This window comes from Gossypium arboreum, chromosome 10 (genome assembly GCF_025698485.1).
Source record: "Gossypium arboreum isolate Shixiya-1 chromosome 10, ASM2569848v2, whole genome shotgun sequence".
Classification (NCBI taxonomy): domain Eukaryota; kingdom Viridiplantae; phylum Streptophyta; class Magnoliopsida; order Malvales; family Malvaceae; genus Gossypium; species Gossypium arboreum.
In genome coordinates, this window is record NC_069079.1 from 45,244,712 (window position 1) to 45,268,556 (window position 23,845).

Sequence of the window (23,845 nt, forward strand, 5' to 3'; positions counted from 1 at the left end):
ATGAGTTTCTAAATTTCACTCAGGGAGACTGTTCAGTGGCCGAGTATGAGGCTGAATTTTTGAGGCTGAGTCGCTATGCGAGGGGCATGGTGACGAATGAGTATGAGCGTTGTGCTTGATTTGAGGATGGTCTTCAGGATAGTCTGCGAGTTCTGATAGCTCCTTAGAGGGAGCGAGATTTCTCAGTCTTGGTCGAGAAGGCCAAGATAGCCAAGGAGGTGAAGCGCTCTGAGCGTCAAAACCATGAGAAAGGGAAAGTAAAGAGGGATTCTGAGTCTACTGGTTCTGGGATGAGGCCTAAGAAAAAGGCCAGGACTGACGGGTCCGTTAGAGTTGGGCCTACTGTTGCACCTGCTGGGGTGGTGATCTGCCAGCTATGTAAAAGACGCTATCCAGGCGAGTGTTGGAGATCTACTGACACTTGTTTGAGGTGTAGATCAATTGAGTATCGAGTTAAGGATTGTCCGCTGAGGGGTAATCACGTGCAAGCTCTGATTGTTGAGACTATGCAGCCGCCGAGAGGAGTACAGCAGCCACCTAGGGGCCGAGGACATGCTAGGGGTGGTAATGGTTTGGGGCGATGTCAAAGAGCATCTGGCAGAGGTGTTGGGCCGACTGAGGTGAGGCAGCCTGCACTTGTCTATGCGGCACATCGTCGTGAGGATAGAGATGCTCCAGACATCATCACGGGTACATTTTTTATTCTTAATGTACCTTATATTGCACTAATTGACATCGGCTCTACGCATTCTTATGTTGTATGTTCTGTGTCTGAGATCTTGGGGATTTTGCATGAGAGTACTTCTAGCGAGATTTCTATGGTGAGTCCATTGGGGCAGACCATTAGGGTTAGTAAGCTGTTCAGGAACGTTCCTTTGGAAGTCTAAGGGACAATATTTTTGGCTGATCTGATGGGACTTCCGTTTGGGGAGTTTGACCTAATTCTTGGTATAGACTGGTTGGTGAAGCATCGTGTAAGTCTGGATTGTGCTGAAAAGATGGTGGTTCTGAGGACTAAGGAGGATAAAGAGGTATTCGTGATTGGAGAACGATGGAGTAATTTGAGCAATGTGATATCTGCGTTGGTAGCAGAGAAGCTGGTGAGGAAAGGACGTGAGGCATACTTGGCCTGCATCAGTGTTTCTGATTCTGTGGACTCTTCGGTTAAGGACATCTGTACTGTGAAAAACTTTCCAGATGTTTTTCCAGTGGAATTACCAGGATTACCTCTGAGCCGTGAGGTAGAATTTGGGATTGAGTTGATTCCTGGTACGACTCCAGTGTCTATCGCCTCTTATCGAATGGCACCGAAGGAGCTGGCAGAACTGAAGGCTCAAGTTCAAAAGCTGTTAGATCGTGAGTTTATTCATCCTAATGTGTCTCTATGGGGAGTACCAGTTTTGTTCGTAAAGAAGAAGGATGGTACAGTGAGGATGTGTATTGACTACCATCAATTGAACAAGTTGACGATGAAGAATAAATACCCACTTCCGAGGATAGACGATTTATTCGATCAGTTCAGAGGGGATTCTGTATTCTCTAAAATTGATCTGCGATCAGGATATCATCAGTTGAGAGTAAATGAGGCCGATGTGTATAAGACGGCATTTAGGACTCGGTATGGACATTACAAATTCCTAATTATGCCCTTTGGGTTAACTAATGCACCAATAACATTTATGGACTTGATGAATCGAGTGTTTCAGCCCTACTTAGATCAATTTGTAGTAGTGTTCATCGACAACATCTTGGTATACTCTAGGACGGAGGATGAGCACGATAGGCATTTGCGGGTGGTTTTACAGATTCTTCGGGAGGAACAGCAAAATGCGAAGTTTATTAAGTGTGAGTTCTGGCTTCGAGAAGTGACCTTTTTGGGACATGTAATTTCTGTATAGGGGATTAGAGTGGATCCTCGTAAGGTTGAGGTGGTGTTGAATTGGAAATAGCCGAAGAGTGTGTCAGAGGTTTGCAGTTTTTTGGGTCTGGCAGGTTATTACCGATGCTTCGTAGAAGGGTTCTCGTTGATTGCTGCGTCATTGACTAAGTTGTTGCGCAAAGGAGTTCCTTTTGTTTGGACTGCCGTACAGCAAGAGAGCTTCAAGAAGCTCAAAACAGTTTTGACTCAGGCTCCAGTTCTGATTTAGCCTGAACTTAGTAAGGACTTTGTGGTTTACAGTAATGTGTCACATATGGGTTTGGGCTGCGTCTTGATGCAAAACGGTAAAGTAGTTGCCTATGCGTCTCGACAGCTGAAGACTCACGAGGCTAATTATCCAACGCATGATTTGGAGTTGGCTACAGATTTCTTTGCATTAAAGATTTGGAGGCACTATCTATACAGTGTGAAGTGTACCATCTACACTGATCAAAAGAGCCTCAAGTATCTCCTCACTCAGAAGGAGTTAAATTTTAGGCAATGACGATGGGTTGAGTTGCTTAAGGACTATGATTGTAGTATTGAGTATCACCCTGGAAAGGCCAATGTGGTGGCTGACGCATTAAGCAGTAGGGTTGTGGCCGATTTGATAGTGTTGTTCGCCCGACTACGTTTTTATGACGATGGGAGTCTCCTGGCTGAGTTGTAGGTTAGACCGATGTAGCTGGGTCAGATTAAGGATAAGTAGTTAGGAGATGAGTCTCTTCAGTTATAATTTCGTCCAGATGAGACTGGGACAACCACTGATTTTAGGATTGACAGTGATGGGGTGTTGTATTTCCGAGATAGGATCAGTGTACCTGATGATGAGAATTTGAGGATGTGGATTATGAGGGAGGCGCATAGTAGCCCTTACGCTATGCATCCTGAGGGTAACAAAATGCATAGGGACCTTCGAGAGTTGTACTGGTGGCCAGGGTTGAAACGTGAGGTGACAGACTTTGTTGCTCGTTGTTTGACTTGCCAGCAGGTTAAGGCTGAGCATCAGTTACCTTCAGGTTTGCTACAGCCAGTGAAAATACCGATGTGGAAATGGGAGCGAGTAACGATGGATTTCGTTAGTGGGTTGCCTCTAACACCCACTAAGAAGGATTCTATTTGGGTCATCGTGGATCGATTGACCAAGTTTGCACATCTCATTCCTATTAGGACGGACTTCTCCTTGTAAAAGTTGGCTAAGCTCTACATTTCCTAGATAGTGAGGTTGCATGGGGTTCTTGTTTCGATCATCTCCGATAGGGATCCTCGTTTTACGTCTCGATTTTGGCAGAAACTCCATGAGGCTTTGGGTTCTCATATTAACTTCAGTATTGCTTTTCATCCTCAGACAGATGGTCAGTCAGAGAGGGTGATTCAGGTACTGGAGGATATGTTGAGGGGTTGTGTTATGGATTTCTTAGGTAGTTGGGAGGAGTACTTGCCGTTGGCAGAGTTCGCTTACAATAACAGCTATCAGTCTAGTATTCAGATGGCACCATATGAGGCACTATATGGACGTAAGTGTCGCAGTCCCCTGTGCTGGACTGAGTTAGGTGAGCAACGTATTCTGGGTCTGGAGTTAGTATCAGAGACTGAGGATAAGGTCCACTTGATTCGGGATCGACTGAAAGCAGCTTTTGATAGATAGAAGTGCTATGCAGATTTGAAAAGGAAGGACATCGAGTATTCTATGGGAGACATGGTTTTTCTTAAGGTCTCACCATGGAAAAAGGTTCTGAGGTTTGGTCGTAAGGGCAAGTTGAGTCTTCGATTTATTGGACCGTACCAAATTTTGAAGCGAGTGGGACCAGTCGCATATCAATTAGAGCTTCCTCCAGAGTTGGATCGTATACACGACGTGTTTACTGTGTCAATGTTGAGACGCAATTGCTCCGATCCTACTCACATTGTGCTTGTAGAGGAGATTGAGGTTAGACCGGATCTGACATTCGAGGAGGAGCCGGTTTAGATTTTGGATCGTGACATTAAGGTACTACCTAGGAAGTCTATTCCCTTAGTGAAGGTGCTGTGGTGGAGTCATAGCACTGAGGAGGCTACTTGGGAGCCAGAGGATTCGATGTGTTAGCAATATCCTCACCTTTTCTGATCAGGTAAAATTCGAGGACGAATTTTCTTTAAGGGGGTAGAGTTGTAACGCCCCAAATTTTTGATTTTTGACTTTTTATGATTTTCGAGCTTGGAAGTGTCTGAATTTGTGGTTCGTGTTATTTTTGGCTTAAATGTATGTTGGGTTAAGTAATTATGAGCTCTGGGTGTGTTTGGGAGGTCCTAAATTTAGGCTGTAACTTGGGCTAAATTTGGGTTTTTAATTGAATTAAGCCTGAATTGAGGTTAGTGGGCTTATAAGGAATTATTGGTAAAAACTTAACAGAATGGGTCTGCTGGTCTAGTGGTTAAGTGACAAGGGATTATGCTCAGGGTCAGGGGTTTGATTCCCTGCAGTGATGTTAGGATTATTTTTACTATAAGTTTCAGTAAGCGTTGGGCTTCATTAAAATTCTTAGTTGTGGGCTTTAAGGGAAAAACCTAGGGTTACCTTTTTGTTCCTCCTTTTTGGAAAAATAGTTTTTACTTGCCGTCTTCTCTTTTCCCCAAAAATTCCCTTTGCTGTTGAAATTCCCTTTTCTCCTTCTCCTCTCCATTCGTTTGTCTTTCCCTTTCATTTGGCTTGGTGCTTTGCTAGTAGATTTCGTCGATTCGGTAAGTATCGCTTTATGTAAGTTAGGTATTTTCTATTGGAGATTGTTAAGAGAGGTTTTGGTTGCTGTTTAGGAGGGATTCAAGGATCTATGGATCATTAATCGGGGTTCTAAATAGCAAGGAAACATCGTTCTTCATAGAAGGTAAGTAGGTCTCATGTTTCGAGTTTTATCCAATCTTAGGTAAATCGATTTAAGTGACTAATTTGGGCTCGGTTTTTTCAATCTTAGGCTTTCGAGTGCTTGTGGTTGGATTTATAGCGGAAATAAACCAGGTGTGTACTCCGATTGCACAGAAAATGAGTTTCGGTGAAAGCCAAAAAACCAGTCTGTCGACGCCACATGGGCGTGTGGTCTGCCCGTGTGGTAGCTTGCGTCACGAGACACAGGTGTGTGACAGATTAGCCAGATCGTGCGCACGCCACAAGGGCGCTACGGACACAGGCGTGTGAGGCTAGCAAAGCCGTGTGCGAGGCACGGGCTTGACCATTTGGGTCGTGGAGGCTGCATGAGCGTGTAGGTCACAAGGGTGAACCACACGGGTATGTGGGTCTTGGGCCAGGCCGTGTGATCCACACGGGCAAGGCTAATTTGGGCCGTGTGGGCCACACGGGCGTGTGAGCCCAGTTTTCCTAGTTGCCTAAGTCAATTATGACCTGCCTGTAGCATCGATAAGCGTTATTTAGACCCCATACTATGAATTATTACTGTGTTGTATATAAAGCATGTTATAATAAGCATGTATATCTGCCTGATTTCATATATCTGTTCTGCTATGATATGATCTAATTTCTGCATATAAGCATGCCACAATACTTATAATGCTTTGCATTGGGTTGGGTTGTTGTGAAGAGAAGGAAGTCTGAGAGGCGATTAGCCTATTATCGGGCAGCTACACTGCATATATCTGTTATGTACTGTTTTACAGTACCACTTGGTGTGTAGGGCTGGATAGGTCAATTTTATCCCCATACTTGGTGTGTAGGGCTGGGTGGGTCGATTTTATCCCCACATGGTGTGTTGGGTTGGACGAAGATGATGTGCAGGGTTGGTGGGCATGATTTCTGTTCTCTGATATCTGATCTGATCTACATGCGATATCTGTATGGCTAAGGCCGAATATCTGTATTCTGTTATCTATTTGTATGCATGCTGTTTGTGGGGATGTACACACTGAGTTTGTGAAAACTCACCCCTTTATTTATTTTATGTCAGGTAATCCTCAACAGTGGATGGATCGGTGTGGCGGAGGGCTCAATGGTGACCACTGTTAGACTCATCGATTTTTGAGTAACGTTTATTTCATCTATTCAATTTTTTTCCTATATTTGTTTTGGGATTTAATTTTTGGACTTGAGCTATTTGTTTTGGGTTTATTTTGGGGTTTTTAAATTGTTAAGTTGTTGATTTACGAATTATTGATGTTTTAGCTTCTGTATAAAAAAACGGTTTTCAAATAATTAATGGAATAAGGATTTCCTGATTTAAGTAAAGATAATAATATGAATGATTTTAACTTACTAAGCTTTTATAAAAGCACTCTCATGTAGCGCCGCCAGATTCGGCCATAACGTCTGGTTCGGGTTTGGGGCGTTACATTATTACACGACAATTTAATTACAAGTAATACACATACCATACCACAATGATAAATATAAATAAGAATAAGTTCTATATGAACTTATCTAATAAAAAACAACAGCAAATACAGAGCCAAGGACTATTATGCAAGTTTTCTTTCCTTTTTTTTGCGTTTATCTTTCGGTTGATTTAATTCTTGATCTATATAATAATTCATTTAAAATTTTAGTTCCAAATACCGTAAAACTCCTTATACAATGCATATGACAACCTAATTCCATTTTTCACAATTTCCTTAATTTTTGTATTTTATTCAATTTAGTCCCTAAAATCGAAACAACTATAACTTACACATTTATACCCCAATTTTCAATCCGATTTCAATATTATTCTTAAACAACTCTCAAGTTCCTATTTTTAGAGAAATTTTATCTCAAGTGCCTATTTTTAGAGAAATTTCATGCTAATCTTTTTATCTTTCCATTTTAGTCCATAAACTCAAAACTAACAAACATTACTTTACAAATTAGTCCTATTTCATACACAAACTTCAATTTCTACCATTTAATATCTAAAAAGATTCAAAAGCAACAATGGACACATTTAAAATCTTTGACAATTTTACAAATTAGTACCCAAGTTAGCTAGATTAAGCTACAATAATTTCAAAAACAAAATTTTACGAAGAACAAGAATTAGTACCCAAGTTTGCTAGATTAAGCTATGATAATCTCAAAAACAGAAAATTTACAGAAAAAAGGCTTGATTTTCATACCATGTAATAAGGAGAAGCTTGGCCAAAAACTCCCTAGCTCAATAATGTTAGAAAGAAGAAAATGAAAGTAGAAATGTTGGTTTTGTTTAGTTTAATAAAATTTTAACTTATAAAACCTTTAAAAATTAAGTCGCTAACCGTCCATCCCCTTAAAAGTGGTTTAATTATCACATAAACCCTCAAACATAAAGCATTTTAACTAATAAAAATTTATAGCGATTAAGTTTTCTAAATTTTATGATTTAGTCCTTGTACCCTAATTAACCATTCAACGAACCAAATTACTATACCAAAATCTAATGTAATGCTATAATAGACTTGTAAATATTAATAAATAATATTTATTGACTAGATTATCAAAAAATGAGGTTCTGAAACCACCATTTCTGGTACCACTGCAAATGGATTGTTATAGTCACGAGTCATAGAGAATGGAATGAGCATTCTCAAAGAAGGCTTAAACAAAGATGAGCGGGTTGCGACTTCATAACCTAGTGCCACAATGCCAACCCAAAACAGCAAGTAGTGGCCTAGACTAATAACTAGTACATTAATGTCCTAAGCTTTGCACCGCAGTGCCATTTCACCAAGCTGTGTTGTTGCTACCCGTGTCTTGTAGGTTCATTTGTTTTTTTAAAACCAAGATGCAAGGCTACTTTCATCTTTTTCAAGTATTTAAATCTAAATCAAGTTTGTAACCCTAGATTGAAGTCACTTAAAACTCCATAACTTTATAAATAGGATCTTAGAAGGAGACAATGATCTTCATTTTCAATTTTAAATCAATTAGCATTTTGTTTTCTTTATGGCTTAATAAACTCTTATTTTATAGTTGAAATAATATTCAAAGTTTGATTTTACAAGTTTGTGAGATCTAATTACTCTTAATATTTTCTTTGCTCTTTGGTATTTGCATGTCTTGTTTTTAATTAAGAATAAAATTCTCTCAATCTAAATGATTTTTGTTGTGTAAAACCTAGAGTAACTAAGACTTATTTATATGTTGAAATTCATAGCATATATGACTACAACAGCTCTAGGTTAATTAGAGTTTAAGTGGGAAACTAAAAATAGAGTTTAACTAAGAGAAGAAAAACCAAAAAAAAACTTTGGTCAAAATAAGAGGTAGTCTCCCATAAATCTCCACCTTGACTTGTATTTGGACCAACTCCCTTGCCGAGCCTTATTACGAGCTTAACTGATTCTTCGTTGGATACTTACCAAGTTCCAGCAATGCTGAAACTTTGAAACTGGAATGCTCTTTGCCAACATGTCGGCGAGATTGTATTCTGTGCCAATTTTAAGAATTTAAACATCCCTTTGAAGGATCACCTCTCAAGCAAAATGATAACAAATGTCTATATGCTTCGTTCTCTCGTGATGCATTTGATCTTTGGTGAGATGTATGACACTTTGACTATTAGAATATACGATAGTTGCCTATTTTTCACGTGCCAGTTCTCTAAACAGGCCCCTTAACCAAATTGCTTCTTTTATTGCTTCTGTAATTGCCTTGTATTTTGCTTCAGTAGTCAATAAAGAAACTGTAACTTGACGTGTCGCTTTCCAACTAACAGCACAATTCCCAAAAGCAAATAGGTAACCTGTGAGAGACTTTCTTCGATTTAAGTCTCCTGCATAATCATAATCAACATATCTGACTAAACCTTTTTGAGTTCTTCCAAACTCTAAAAACAAGTTAGAAGTACCCCATAAATATTTGAAAATCCACTTAACTGTATGCCAATGTAACTTACTTGGACTGGCCATGTATCGGCTAACACCACTAACAACATGTGAAATACTAGGACATGTGCATACCATTGCATACATTAAACTTCCAACTGTGCTTGAATAAGGTAATTTTGACATGTACCTTTCATCTTCTTCGTTCTGTGGCGAATATGAAATCAAGAGTTTAAGGTCTGCAGCTAAATGAGTACTTACTGGTTTTGCATCTTGAATCTTAAATCGTTCAATGATCTTCTTGATGTACCTTTTTTTATTATAAAAATAAATTTTCGAAATGTCTATCTCTCAAATTTTCGATCCCCAAAATTTTCTTTATTTTACCTAAATCTTTCATTTCGAACTTAGAGTTAAGCATGATTTTAAAATGATCAATTTTCGTTGGATTCTTAGCCACAGCTAACATATCATCAACATAAAGCACAAATATAAAACATAACCATCATCAAAACATTGTAGGTAAATGCAACTGTCATACTTACTTCGAGAAAAACCAATACTCAACATGAACTAATCAAAATTTTTATACCATTTTTGAGGAGATTGCTTCAAACCGTACAAAGACTTTTGTAAGAGATAGAAATAATCTTTTTTACCTTCAACTTTGAAGCCTTCTGATTTTTGCATGTAGATGTCCTCCTCAAGATCACCGTGAAGGAAAGCAGCCTTTACATGTAACTGCTCTAACTTAAGATTATTTGATACAACAAGGGCCAAAAACGCCTGAATGGACGTATGGTTTCCTACGGGAGAGAAAAAATCATGAAAAGAAACTCCTTCCACTTGATTGTAGCCCTTTGCAAACCAGTCTTACCTTGTACCTAGTGTCTTTAGGACTTGAACCTTCCTTCTTTTTAAACACCCATTTGCAACTAACGATTCTTTTACTGATGGGTGGTTAAACTAGCCTCCAAGTCTCGTTCTTTTGAAGTGATTCCATCTCTTTTTTTATTGTAATAAATCATTTGCTAGAATCAGAGGCTTGAACTACCTTATAATAACATGAAGGATTGATAAATCAATATTCTCGGCAACACTTAGAGCATAAGCTACTAGGTTTCCTTCATAATATTTCTGTGGTGGTCGGATTTTTCGCCTTTTCTTGTCACAAACTAACTTATAATTAGTTAACTAAGATGGTGATGGTACTTGAGGGCCAGATGGAGTCCCCAATAGATCCAAAATAGCTTTAATTTGTAGGAATTAGGATTTTTTCATGTTGTCATGATGTCATATGACATTTTGTCAAGACAAGACCTCTGGTCGTCGTGTCTTTACGATGCTGGGCAATTGTGTAACACTCCTAACCTGTATCCGTTACTGAATTAGGGGTATCAGGCATTATTGTATAAAACACAGTTTAGCACAATCATTCCTCACCTTTCATACACCAAAGAAGTAATAAACATTTAAAACTTATCAAATTCAAATATCCACAATTCAATTAATATAAATTCGAATACATGAGTCATAATTCCAATTTAGAAATAATCATACCTTACTGAACATGTATCGTAAATAAGCACATTTCAAATATATATCAAAACCCAACTGATCATGTTCCATAATTACTAAATTCGAATCAAACTTGTCTATATCAAAACATATTCACATATTTAATACTTCCAATATTCAATTCCCTATATCCATCATATTAATGCCATTTTCATAATTCAATCATATTCCATTATAAATCATTACACTTCATACTACGAATATATGCCAATTTCTATCTCATTAATCGTATATCAAACATATAATTTGATAACTTCTGCACAAGCTCATAATAAAACCAATTGAATCATATTACATAAATTATTATGCAATCATATATGAAACTTAAATACATTATAACATGGCCGAACATACTAATGATGTATATATACAAGTGCACAATTCATCCTAAAAACAAAAGCCATACTTAACACTTGAACACAAATAACACTCCAGCGTGCATCTAATTCATATCTATATTAATATACCTAAACTTCATATTTTATCCTATTAATTAATCTTTATTTCGGTCTCACCATTATCAATATCGTAAGCATACCAAATTAAATTAAATATCATATTCGGATTTACAACCACACATGAACGTATACCTATATTGATATTAGCAACAACTTTGACATTTTTAACTATCTATTAAAATTAACCCAAAACAGACTTAATCATTACCATTATTGACCATTTGAACCCATACCAAAACAACCAACCAAAACAATCATAAAACATATTCATTACTTACCACTTAGCAACCGAACCTATTAAGTTAATATACCACATTTCATATTTCCAAAATGTGCTAACTATTAAAATGACTACCAAAACCAAACTCATTAAACATTTTAATTAAGAACATGTAAAACCAAACTTAAGCATAATAAGCAAGCCATTTTCGCATGGCTTTAAATACATACTCATTCAAAATAATTAACTTCCAAGACTCATCTATACATGCCACATAACCGAGTCTCAAAACATTATTTACTGAAATGATAACCGGATAGTGTGATGTTGTCTCCATCGACTTCCAACCTGAGCAGATCTTCGAAAATCTATAAACATAGGAAAAACACACAGAATAAGCTTTGAGAGCTTAGTAAGTTATAAGCAAATAAATAACTCAATGACAATAACTATTCAATTTCCAAACCAATTTATACTATCATAATCACGTTTAATTTCAAACTTATAATTTCTTATAATACATATACTTTCATTTTACCAAATATCCATACATTTAAGATTAATATATCATTCAAATTCCTAAAGCCACAATATCAATAATTAACCGAATATACATAAACTCATATACATATATTCATAGATCATTTCATAACCATTCTTACTTTATATCATTAAGGCCGTACATAATCATTTATATAAGTTTACACACAGGTCACAATATGATATTAGTATACTTAACCTTTGGACAAATGTATTGTATCTATTATCAAGGTGACATTCAATTTCAAAACCATAGTACCATTATAAGATCGAATATATTCACACCCATAAACATATTTTCTTGAATCAAACTTTAATATCTCATACTTATACTTATCATGTAGTCGAATATACATATGTCTATACCAAAGTATCATACACTATTAAAATCATATTATCAATGCATGAAGCCGAATCTTTAAAATTTGTTTACATATACTCATGTATTAAACTTTAATACCATATAATTACACTTAACTTATGGCCGAATATACTTCACAATTACTCACAAATTCAAACTACCATCATACATATGTTTGTATCACATATCAAATAATCAGCTTACCTTATTTTCAAGGAAACAATAAGCTAACTCATACTTGATCATTTAGCTCGTTTAATGCATTCGATTACCACATCAGCATAAAGTCTTTTAGGCATAAACTTATAATAAGTCACCGGCATAAAGCCTGCTAGGCCTAAGCCTGAATCTCACACCGGCACAAGGCCTGCTAGACTCGAAGTCTGATTTTATACATCGGTAATAAGCCTGCTAGGCATAAGCCTGATTTAATTCATCAGCACAAAGCTTGCTAGGCTCAAAGCCCGAATATCACTATTATAAAATTTTCTCATAAAAAATTTATATATAAAAAATTCCAGATACTCCATATAGTTCATACGGACATTCAAATGTTATAACTCAGTCGAAATGAATGCATGAACATAGTTACCATGCTTAAACACATTTAGCATTAGCATATAGTAATTCATATATTTCATTTCAGCATATATGCTTTGCATTTAATTAAAATTAAGTACGTCTATTTGCTTATAAACTTACCTCGGACAACGATAATCGAGACAGGATAACTAGGCGACAACTTTGGTTTTTCCCCAGTCCAAATTCGATTTCTACATTTCTTGATCTAATTCAATACAAATTCAACTTATTTAATCATATATTCAATCAAATTCATCCAAAAACACATAAATAGGCTAATTACAATTTTACCCTAACATTTCACATTTTTTGCAATTTAGTCCCTATTTCAAAACAACACAAAATACTCAAAATTTCACTATGCCCATGTTAGGCAGAATTTACCTTAGGTCCCTAGCAGCCCATTAATTTCATTTATTTCACATTTTGACCCCTCAATTTACAAATTTCTCAATTTAGTCATTAATAAGCATTTTTATCAAAAATCACTTAATAAAACATGATAATCTAGCATTAAATATTTATTTTTCATCATCAAACAACAAAAACAACAAGCTATCATCAATGGAAAATCAAAAAATACACAACTAATTCAAAAATTCAAGCATGAGCTAGCTAGAACACAAAACAACGATCTCAAAAACGTAAAAATTATTAAACACGGATAAGAAAATACTCACATGCAAGAGAAATGAGTATAGCCGAATGCTCAAGCATCCATGGCTGTTCTAAATATGAATTTCCGATGGTGGAAGGTGATAATGAACCAAAATTTTCCTTTGTTTTATTTAATATTAATTTATTTACTAAATACCAACTTTAACCTTTAAAAATAAAATAAATTTCAACAATGCCAAACCAAATATTCCACAAACCAAAATAGTGGCCTAATTATCCAATAAGGACTCCCACTTTAATATTCCATAGCTATTAGACACATTTGACTTATAGAACACAACTTTTACACTTTACGCGATTTAGTTCTTTTTGCTCAATTAACTATCGAAACGATAAAATTTTTCAACGAAACATTAATATCATCTTATTGCCACTCCAAAAATATTTATAAAAATATTTATGACTCGGTTTATAGAAACGAGGTCCCAATACCTCATTTTCTAAAACCACTTGAACTTAATAAATCGCTTATAAAGCCCAAAAAAAATCACAATATCAAAAACCTTTTTTTTTAAATCACAATTAACTCGTAAATATTAAAATAATAATGAAATAGTTTTTTTTTGATGTCAGATTGTGGTCCCGAAACCACTATTCCGATTAACCCTAAAAATGAGCTGTTACAAATTGCTTGTCAAGACGTTGCCCGTTGTTTCAGCTTTTGACTCCACCCTGCTCAAGGCACTCTGATTTGTTGTGTCTTTAAAAGTAGAAGTCACCTTTTTTGATCGAAACATGGCAGATTCATCGAACATAACATCTCTGCTAACAATTATTTATTCAGATTTCGAAAACCATAACTAAAAACCTTTTGTACTGGCAGAGTATACCAGAAAGATGCATTAACAGCCCTTGGTTTGAGCTTTCCGTGGCTAACTTTTCCATAAGCAGGACAACTGAAAATTCTAAGATTAGAATAATTGGGAAAATTACCTGACCATATCTCCTCTGGAACTTTACCATGCAATGCTCGATGAGGAGATCGATTTACCAAATAACTTGTCAGGTTTACGAATTCAGCCCAAAATTCCTTCCCTAAGCCTGTATTAGAAAGCATGCATCAAGCCTTTTTCAACAAGGTTCTATTTATTCTTTTTGAAACTTCATTCTACTGCAGAGTTCCAACAACGGTTCGATGTCTTTTAATTCCTTCCTGTTTGCAAAAATCATTAAACTTTGACAAACAAAACTCAATACCACTATCCATTCTCAACTGCTTCACTAATTTTTTGGTTTGTTTTCCTAACAGTGTTTTTCTATAACAACTCGTTTTTTAGTGGTGTTAGAAACAATGGTTTCAGGACCACAATTTTGATGTGTGTGTAAAACCCCTTAACCCTAAACCATCGTAGGAACAGGGTTACGGAGCATTACTGGACCTATCAGACAATTTACATAAAATACCCATGTTCAACCCATCTAAACACATTTAAATATGTTCAAAACTTGCTAAATTTTGACATTTTATATATTATCCAATACTCAATTCCAATCACTTATCATATACTATCAATATGATTCAAATTCATACTAAATTAGTTAAGTCCTATTATATACCATTACCAAACTTAATTCTACTTATTTTATCAATACATTAACAATCCAAAATGACACATACATAAAATGTAACGCCCCAATTTTCGGGAATCCTGTGAATGTTGGCATAGGTTTAATTATGTTAGTGGGCCTCTAGAAATCCCAAGCTTAAGATAGAACCCGACAATTTTAGTTAATTTGTTCCATAAGAAAAAGGGGGTGAAATTATGAAATAGGACCTATGTGAAAATGTTTAAAAATGCTATAGGCTAAATTGAAGTGGCCAAATAAATAGGAGTGCAAAATAGGAGGATTTGCATGACAAACCACCCATTTTACATGAAGTGGCCAGCCATCATGTTGTTGTAGACAAAATGTACACTTGATATCCATAATTTATGGTACAAATTGATAATAGGTTAGGTAAATGTTCCATGATAATAGGTTAGGTAAATATTTCAGGATAATAGGTTAGGTAAATGTTTCATGATAATGGGTTAGGTAAATGTTTCATGATAAGAATTTCATGTCTTTTGTATTAAAGAATTAAATGGATGAAATATGAAGTTTTATTAAAAGAAAAAGGGGTGAAAAGAACAAAGTTTTGTCCATCTTTGTTCATCATAGCTGAAAGTTAAAGAAGAGAAAGGAGAGGAGAAAGCTCTTGAGTATTTGGTCATTAGGAGGAGGAAAATTGAAGGTAAGTTCTTGGTACCTTGCTTCTATTTTGAGGTTCATGAGTTCTTCTTGATTCTACCTTAACTCTTGAAGTATATTTTGATTTTTAGTTGTGTTGTGAGCATTTAGTCATGAATTAAAATGAAGGAAATGGTTGTTGTTTCATGTTCTTTTGATGAAAAATGGAAGATAGGTGAAGTTGAACCAAACAAATGAGCATGCATGTGCCTTAGATGTTAAAGGGAAAAATCAACTAACATGTTGTGCTTTAAAATGATGAAATGGAGATTATACTTAAGTAAAATCATAGATATGTGATGATTGATTGGTGATATACATGTTTAAATAACAAGCATGCAAGTTAGGTGTGAAAGAGTGATTTGGTAATAAATCTGCTTGGGACAGCAGCAGTAACGTGACTTTAGAAAATCACAATAAATTGTGGAAGATGAGTTAGAAGCTGCATAAATTATGTAATTAAATTTTATTGAGTCTAGTTTCTAATGAAATAAACAAGAACATATTTTGAATTCTGTACAATGAGAAATTTGATTCATAATGAAGGGTGGTCAGATTAGTCAAACAGTGAAACATGGGAAACTTTAAGAAAAATCTGGTATTGATTGGCTAAACCAAAAATTCTGAAAATTTTTTGGATAGAAGATATATGAGTCTATTTTCAGGGAAAATTAACGGCACTTGATTTGGAGTTTCGTAGCTCCAGTTATAAATAATTTAGTGACTGTTGCTCAGGAAGATAGCTTGCAGTGAAATTATGATTATGTGGTAAACATTGACAAAAATTTGTTAATGAGTTGCTTATTGATTTCTTATAAGCTTACTATGATCTGTAGGTGTGGTTGGCCGAATATTGTAAGGGGTTAATACGTAGTTTGTATTTGAATAGTTAGATTAACGTGTTAGTAATCCAATTGTAGGCGGTTCGTGTGTGATCTCACAAGATATCGTCGCAAAAGCAGTGTGTAATCGACACCCTCTCATAGACTAGATTGGCAAAAGCCGAAAAGTTTGAAATGCCGAAAAGTCGGTATTTTGGGAATTTATGAAAAAGAATACTGTAAGATAGTTGGGTTTGTATATTTGGTAATCTAAAGTAATAAACCTGCAGATGCGCGATTTCGACATTTTGATAATTTGGGCTTAATGGGCCAAAGATCGGGTTCATGGGCCAATCTGCCCAATTAAGTAAGTATGCGAAGTGTTCTGATAGTACGTAAATAGTTAGGATATGCATGAAAACCCTAAAAGTAGCTAAATTACTATAATACCCCTATGTATGGAAAATTACTGTTATACCTCTAGGTGAAAAATTACCGTTATACCCTTAGGGTTAGTTTTGACTGAAAAGCATGACGATCTGATTCTGTATGATGTATGCCATGATTATATATCTGTTGCATGGGGACATGGGTTATATTATGGAGGAAGAGTTCTGGTGGCTATGCCACAAATATCTGATCTGGTGGCTCTACCACAAATATCTGATCTGGTGGCTCTGCCACATATATCTGTTCTGGTGGTTTTGCACGATTATTTGTATCTGGTGACTCTGTCACATTATCTGTTCTGGCAGCCATGCTGCAAATTCTGTGGTGTGTAGCGGTTGGGTGGGTCGAGTTGTCTCCCCACACGGTGTAAGGTTGATATGGGGGTGTATACGGTTGGATATGGTTGGGTTTCTGCATAAACATGTAATATCTGCTTACGCTCATTATGGGCCTATGGGCTTTATTCTCAATTTCGCTCGGGCTAAGGCCAACTTATTCTGCTTCGTGGGTTGAGCTGATTTAGACTATGGTTGGGTTATTTTACACACCGAGTTTCCCAAACTCACCCTTTTATTTTCATCCACGCAGAAATCCCCAACCATAGTGGGCTTGAGTCGTGAGGGAATTCGGAGTGGCCACCCGCTCAAAGTTTGATTTTCTTCTGGTGAACTGGACATCCTTTTATTTACGTTTGAAGTTTTTGGGCTTTTAAATGTAATAAGGCCGCTTAATTATTTTTGATGGTTTTAATATATATTACTAAGATAGGTAATACTTATTTTAACTGTTGAAATTGGATAGCTTTAGGGCGCGTTTTCAAAAACAACAATTGATTTCAAAATAACACGACAACAAGCAAAGCTTCCGCAATGAAAGTATTTTCCAAAATTAATCACTTTTCATAAAAATGACTTAATCAAATCGGTTTCTTAGAAATATCCATGACGTTAAGGTGTGGCAATGGCGGTATGCATGTCTAGGATTGGATCCGAAGGGAGCTTGGTACTTAAGCAGTCCGATGGACTCACCACCTCTTTTCCGGTTTCCTACTTGGTGCACAGCTTCCATTCACCTTAACCCTTAATGAATTAATCTTTTGAACATCAAGTACGATTTTCTGGACTTAGAATGAATTTTTTTTTACGTTTTTGATGTGGCATGCCAAATCCGGCCATAACTTTTGGGCCGGGTTTGGGGTGCTACATTTAGTGGTATCAGAGCCTAGGTTGCAACAACTCGGCTGTGGAATAGGTTTACAAAAACAAAGATTTTTGAAAGCGAAAATTTTATAAAGAATGCGAAAAACTTGATTTTCAAAATTTAGATCTTTAGAAGGTGGCATTCAATCTCCTACCAAGTCTGTAAGTATTCTAAATTTTTCAATATTTTTCTCAATTATCTGTTCGTACTAAAATCTCGCTAGGATACTTTATATAGGATGATATGAAACCATAGGAAAATCGATAAGAGATCAAATCGTAGCTAGACTTCGATTCTGTGAAAACAAACTCGAACTCATCGTTCGATTCATAAAACATCTGTAATAAACACTGGAATATTAATTGATGCATAAAAATTCGTAATCAAGATAATACGATATAAGTACAAGAGGCCGTGGACGGGGCCGAGGAAGTGCTCGAGCAAGATCTTCGTCTTCGAGACATATGCCGGCGGTGGATGCACCAGTACCACTGGCAATAGAGGTAGAGTCTCATGACCGCGGTGCCAAGGATGATGCCCTGTCATAGGCAATGCTTCGTGTTCTGGAAAGGGTTGCTGGGGCAAGTACGAGCAATGGAGTTCGGGGATCTATTTCTGAACGACTTTGGGCTAACGGAGCGGAGATCTTTAAGGGCGTGTCTGGTATAGCCCCGAATGTGGCGAAATATTGGTTGGAGGCCACAGAACGGATTATGGACAACTTGGACTGCTCTGAGGAGATTGTGAGTGGGGTATCTGTACTAAGTCCCTTGGGTCACTCGATTAGGGTAGACAAACTGTATAGGAATGTACCCTTAGAAACTCAAGGCAAGGTTTTTCCTGGAGATCTGATGGAGTTACCGTTCGGAGAGTTTGACCTCATTCTGGGAATGGATTAGCTTGTTAAGCATAAGGCGACTCTGGATTGTGCTGCTAAACGAATGGTGTTAAGAACTACAAAGGATAAGGAGGTTATGGTGATAGGTGAGAGAAGAGATTATTTGTCCAATGTAGTGTCAGCATTAAGAGCTGAAAAGTTGATTCGGAAAGATTGTGAGGCCTAATTGGTATTTGTAAGTCAGTCGGAAGAGGAGGGACTGACAGTGGATAAGGTTAGGACCGTAAAGGAGTTCCAAGATGTTTTTCCGGAGGAGCTTCCAGGATTGCCTCCGAATCGAGAAGTTGAGTTTGGAATAGACTTGTTGCCTTGAATGGCGCCTGTGTCTATCGCACCGTATAGGATGGCACCGAAGGAGTTAGTGGAGTTAAAGGCTCAAATTCAAGAGTTGTTGGATAGGGGCTTCATTAGGCCAAGCGTGTCTCCATGGGGAGCACCGGTGCTATTCGTGAAAAAGAAGGATGGTACGATGCGGATGTGCATTGATTATCTTCAGTTGAACAAACTAACGATTAAAAATAAGTATCCACTGCCAATGATTGACGATCTGGTTGACTAGCTTAGAGGGGCTTCTATATTTTCTAAGATTGACCTCCGATCTGGATATCATCAGTTAAGGGTTAAGGAGGCGGATATCCATAAGACGGTATTTAGGACTCGGTATGGTCATTACGAGTTTTTGGTTATGCCATTTGACCGATTTAACGCCTCCGCAAAGATTTATGGATCTAATGAATCGGTGTTCCAACCATTCTTGGATCGATTCGTAGTCGCCTTTGTTGATGATATCCCGTATATTCTCAAACCGGCGAAACATGATGAGCATCTCCGTATAGTGCTACAAGTGTTAAGGGAGAAGGAACTCTTTGTGAAGTTCAGCAAGTCTGAACTTTGGTTGAGAGAGGTAACCTTCTTAGGATATGCGGTCTCTGCCGAAGGGATTAAGGTGGACCCTCGAAAGATTGAAGCAATTTTGGAGTGGAAGCCACCTAGGACGGTGTCGGAAATACGAAGTTTCCTAGGACTGGCAGGATACTACAGAAGGTTTGTGGAAGGTTTTTCTGTGATGGCAGCACCTCTGACAAAACTCATAAGAAAAGGAGTACCGTTTGTATAGACTGAGAAGCAGCAGGAAGCTTTTGAGAAGTTGAAGAAAGTTCTGACTAAAGCACCTGTGTTGATTCAGCCGGAGTTTGGGAATGATTTTACTGTGTACAGTGACGCATCACACGTGGGTTTGGGCTGCATGTTAATGCAAGAGGGTAAGGTGGTTGCATATGCATCACGATAACTTAAGCCTCATGAGGGAAACTATTTGACTCATGATTTAGAGTTGGCAGCAGTGATATTTGCACTTAGGATTTGGAGACATTACTTGTACGGAGAAAGGTGTATTATATACACTGACCATAAGAGTCTTAAGTATTTGTTGACTCAGAAGGAGCTGAACCTTAGGCAAAGGAGATGGATTGAGTTGCTTAAGGATTATGACTGCTCGATCGAGTATCACCGTGCAAGGCTAATGTGGTAGCCGATGCTCTAAGTCGTAGAGTCAGATTCGATTTGAGAGCAATGTTTGCTCGTCTCGAGTCTCAGATGATAATGGAAGTCTGCTATTGAGTTACAAGTGTGGCCAACCTTGGTAGATCGATTAAGGAAAAACAGTTAAACGATGAGTCTTTGGTCGCTCGTTTTCAACAAGTTAAGGAAGGGAAACTTCGAGTTTGGGAGCCGAAGAGACGATGCAACAAAGAATACCCTCATCTGTTTGATTAGGTAAATTTAGAGACGAAATTTCTTTAAGGAGGGTAGAGTTGTAACGCCCAATTTTCGTGAATCTCGTGAATGTTGGCATAGGTTTAATTATGTTAGTGGGCCTCTAGAAAGCCCAAGCTTAAGATAGAACCCGACAATTTTAGTTAATTTTTGTTCCATAAGAAAAAGGGGGTGAAATTATGAAATAGGACCTATGTGAAAATGTTTAAAAATGCTATAGGCTAAATTGAAGTGGCCAAATAAATAGGAGTGCAAAATAGGAGGATTTGCATGACAAACCACCCATTTTACATGAAGTGGCCAGCCATCATGTTGTTGTAGACAAAATGTACACTTGATATCCATAATTTATGGTACAAATTGATAATAGGTTAGGTAAATGTTCCATGATAATGGGTTAGGTAAATATTTCAGGATAATAGGTTAGGTAAATGTTTCATGATAATGGGTTAGGTAAATGTTTCATGATAAGAATTTCATGTCTTTTGTATTAAAGAATTAAATGGATGAAATATGAAGTTTTATTAAAAGAAAAAGGGGTGAAAAGAACAAAGTTTTGTCCATCTTTGTTCATCATAGCTGAAAGTTAAAGAAGAGAAAGGAGAGGAGAAAGCTCTTGAGTATTTGGTCATTAGGAGGAGGAAAATTGAAGGTAAGTTCTTGGTACCTTGCTTCTATTTTGAGGTTCATGAGTTCTTCTTGATTCTACCTTAACTCTTAAAGTATATTTTGATTTTTAGTTGTGTTGTGAGCATTTAGTCATGAATTAAAATGAAGGAAATGGTTGTTGTTTCATGTTCTTTTGAGGAAAAATGGAAGATAGGTGAAGTTGAGCCAAACAAATGAGCATGCATGTGCCTTAGATGTTAAAGGGAAAAATCAGCTAACATGTTGTGCTTTAAAATGATGAAATGGAGATTATACTTAAGTAAAATCATAGATATGTGATGATTGATTGGTGATATACATGTTTAAATAACAAGCATGCAAGTTAGGTGTGAAAGAGTGATTTGGTAATAAATCTGCTTGGGACAGCAGCAGTAACGTGACTTTAGAAAATCACAATAAATTGTGGAAGATGAGTTAGAAGCTGCATAAATTATGTAATTAAATTTTATTGAGTCTAGTTTCTAATGAAATAAACAAGAACATATTTTGAATTCTGTACAATGAGAAATTTGATTCATAATGAAGGGTGGTCAGATTAGTCAAACAGTGAAACATGGGAAACTTTAAGAAAAATCTGGTATTGATTGGCTAAACCAAAAATTCTGAAAATTTTATGGATAGAAGATATATGAGTCTATTTTCAGGGAAAATTAACGGCACTTGATTTGGAGTTTCGTAGCTCCAGTTATAAATAATTTAATGACTGTTGCTCAGGAAGACAACTTGCAGTGAAATTATGATTATGTGGTAAACATTGACAAAAATTTGTTAATGAGTTGCTTATTGATTTCTTATAAGCTTACTATGATCTGTAGGTGTGGTTGGCGAATATTGTAAGGGGTTAATACGTAGTTTGTATTTGAATAGTTAGATTAACGTGTTAGTAATCCAATTGTAGGCGGTTCGTGTGTGGATCTCACAAGATATCGTCGCAAAAGCAGTGTGTAATCGACACCTCTCATAGACTAGATTGGCAAAAGCCAAAAGTCGTAATGTTTGAAAAGTCGGTATTTTGGGAATTTATGCGAGTGTGCGAATACTCGTAAGATAGTTGGGTTTGTATATTTGGTAATCTAAAGTAATAAACTGCAGATGCGCGATTTCAGACATTTTGATAATTTGGGCTTAATGGGCCAAAGATCAGTTCATGGGCCAACGGCCCAATTCGTAAGTATGCGTGAAGTGTTCGATAGTACGTAAATAGTTAGGATATGCATGAAAACCCTAAAAGTAGCTAAATTACTATAATACCCCTATGTATGGAAAATTATCTATACCTCTAGGTGAAAAATTACCGTTATACCCTTAGGGTTAGTTTTGACCGAAAAGCATGACGATCCGATTACGTATGATGTATGCCATGATTATATATCCGCTGCATGGGGACATGGGTTATATTATGGAGGAAGCGTTCGGTGGCTATGCCACAAATATCTCGATCCGGTGGCTCGCCACAAATATCGATCCGTGGCTCGCCACATATATCTACTCGTGGTTTTGCACGATTATCAGATCCGGTGACTCGTCACATTATTCGCTCTGCAGCCATGCTGCAAATTCGTGGTGTGTAGCGGTTGGGTGGGTCGAGTTGTCTCCCCACACGGTGTAAGGTTGATATGGGGTGTATACGGTTGGATATGGTTGGGTTTCGCATAAACATGTAATATCTGCTCGCTCATTATGGGCCTATGGGCTTTATTCTCAATTGCTCGGCTAAGGCCAACTTATTCTTTCTATGGGTTGAGCTGATTTAGACTATGGTTGGGTTATTTTACACATCGAGTTTCCCAAACTCACCCTTTTATTTTCATCCACGCAGAAATCCCCAACCATAGTGGGCTTGGAGTCGTGAGGGATTCGGAGTGGCCACCCGCTCAAAGTTTGATTTTCTTCCGTGAATCGGACATCCTTTTATTTACGTTTGAAGTTTTGGGCTTTTAAATGTAATAAGGCTGCTTAATTATTTTTGATGGTTTTAATATATATTACTAAGATAGGTAATACTTATTTTAACTGTTGAAATTGGATAGCTTTAGGGCGCGTTTTCAAAAACAACAATTGATTTCAAAATAACACGACAACAAGCAAAGCTTCCGTAATGAAAGTATTTTCCAAAATTAATCACTTTTCATTAAAATGACTTAATCAAATCGGTTTCCTAGAAATATCCATGACGTTAAGGTGTGGCAATGGCGGTATGCATGTCTAGGATTAGATCCGAAGGGAGCTTGGTACTTAAGCAGTCCGATGGACTCACCACCTCTTTTCCGATTTCCTACCTGGTGTACAGCTTCCATTCACCTTAACCCTTAATGAATTAATCTTTTGAACATCAAGTACGATTTTCTGGACTTAGAATGAAATTTTTTTTTTACGTTTTTGATGTGGCATTCCGGATCCGACCATAACTTCTGGGCCGGGTTTGGGGTGCTACATAAAACATCCTAGGTGCATGCCATTACCAACTATTAACACGCTTTACCTCATTGAATTCGGGATCAGCCTGGGATGCTGATTCAACGATCTAGCTTTAACTTAACCTGCACACGGAAACAACCGTACGCTGAGTATGAACTCAGTGGTATTTCTATAAATCGATACTTAAATCAATAGTAAATCATATATCAATGAACTTTGAGATTTCAATCTAATAATCTTAATAGTTCAATCATTTATTTTCATTTTATAATACTAAGATCTTG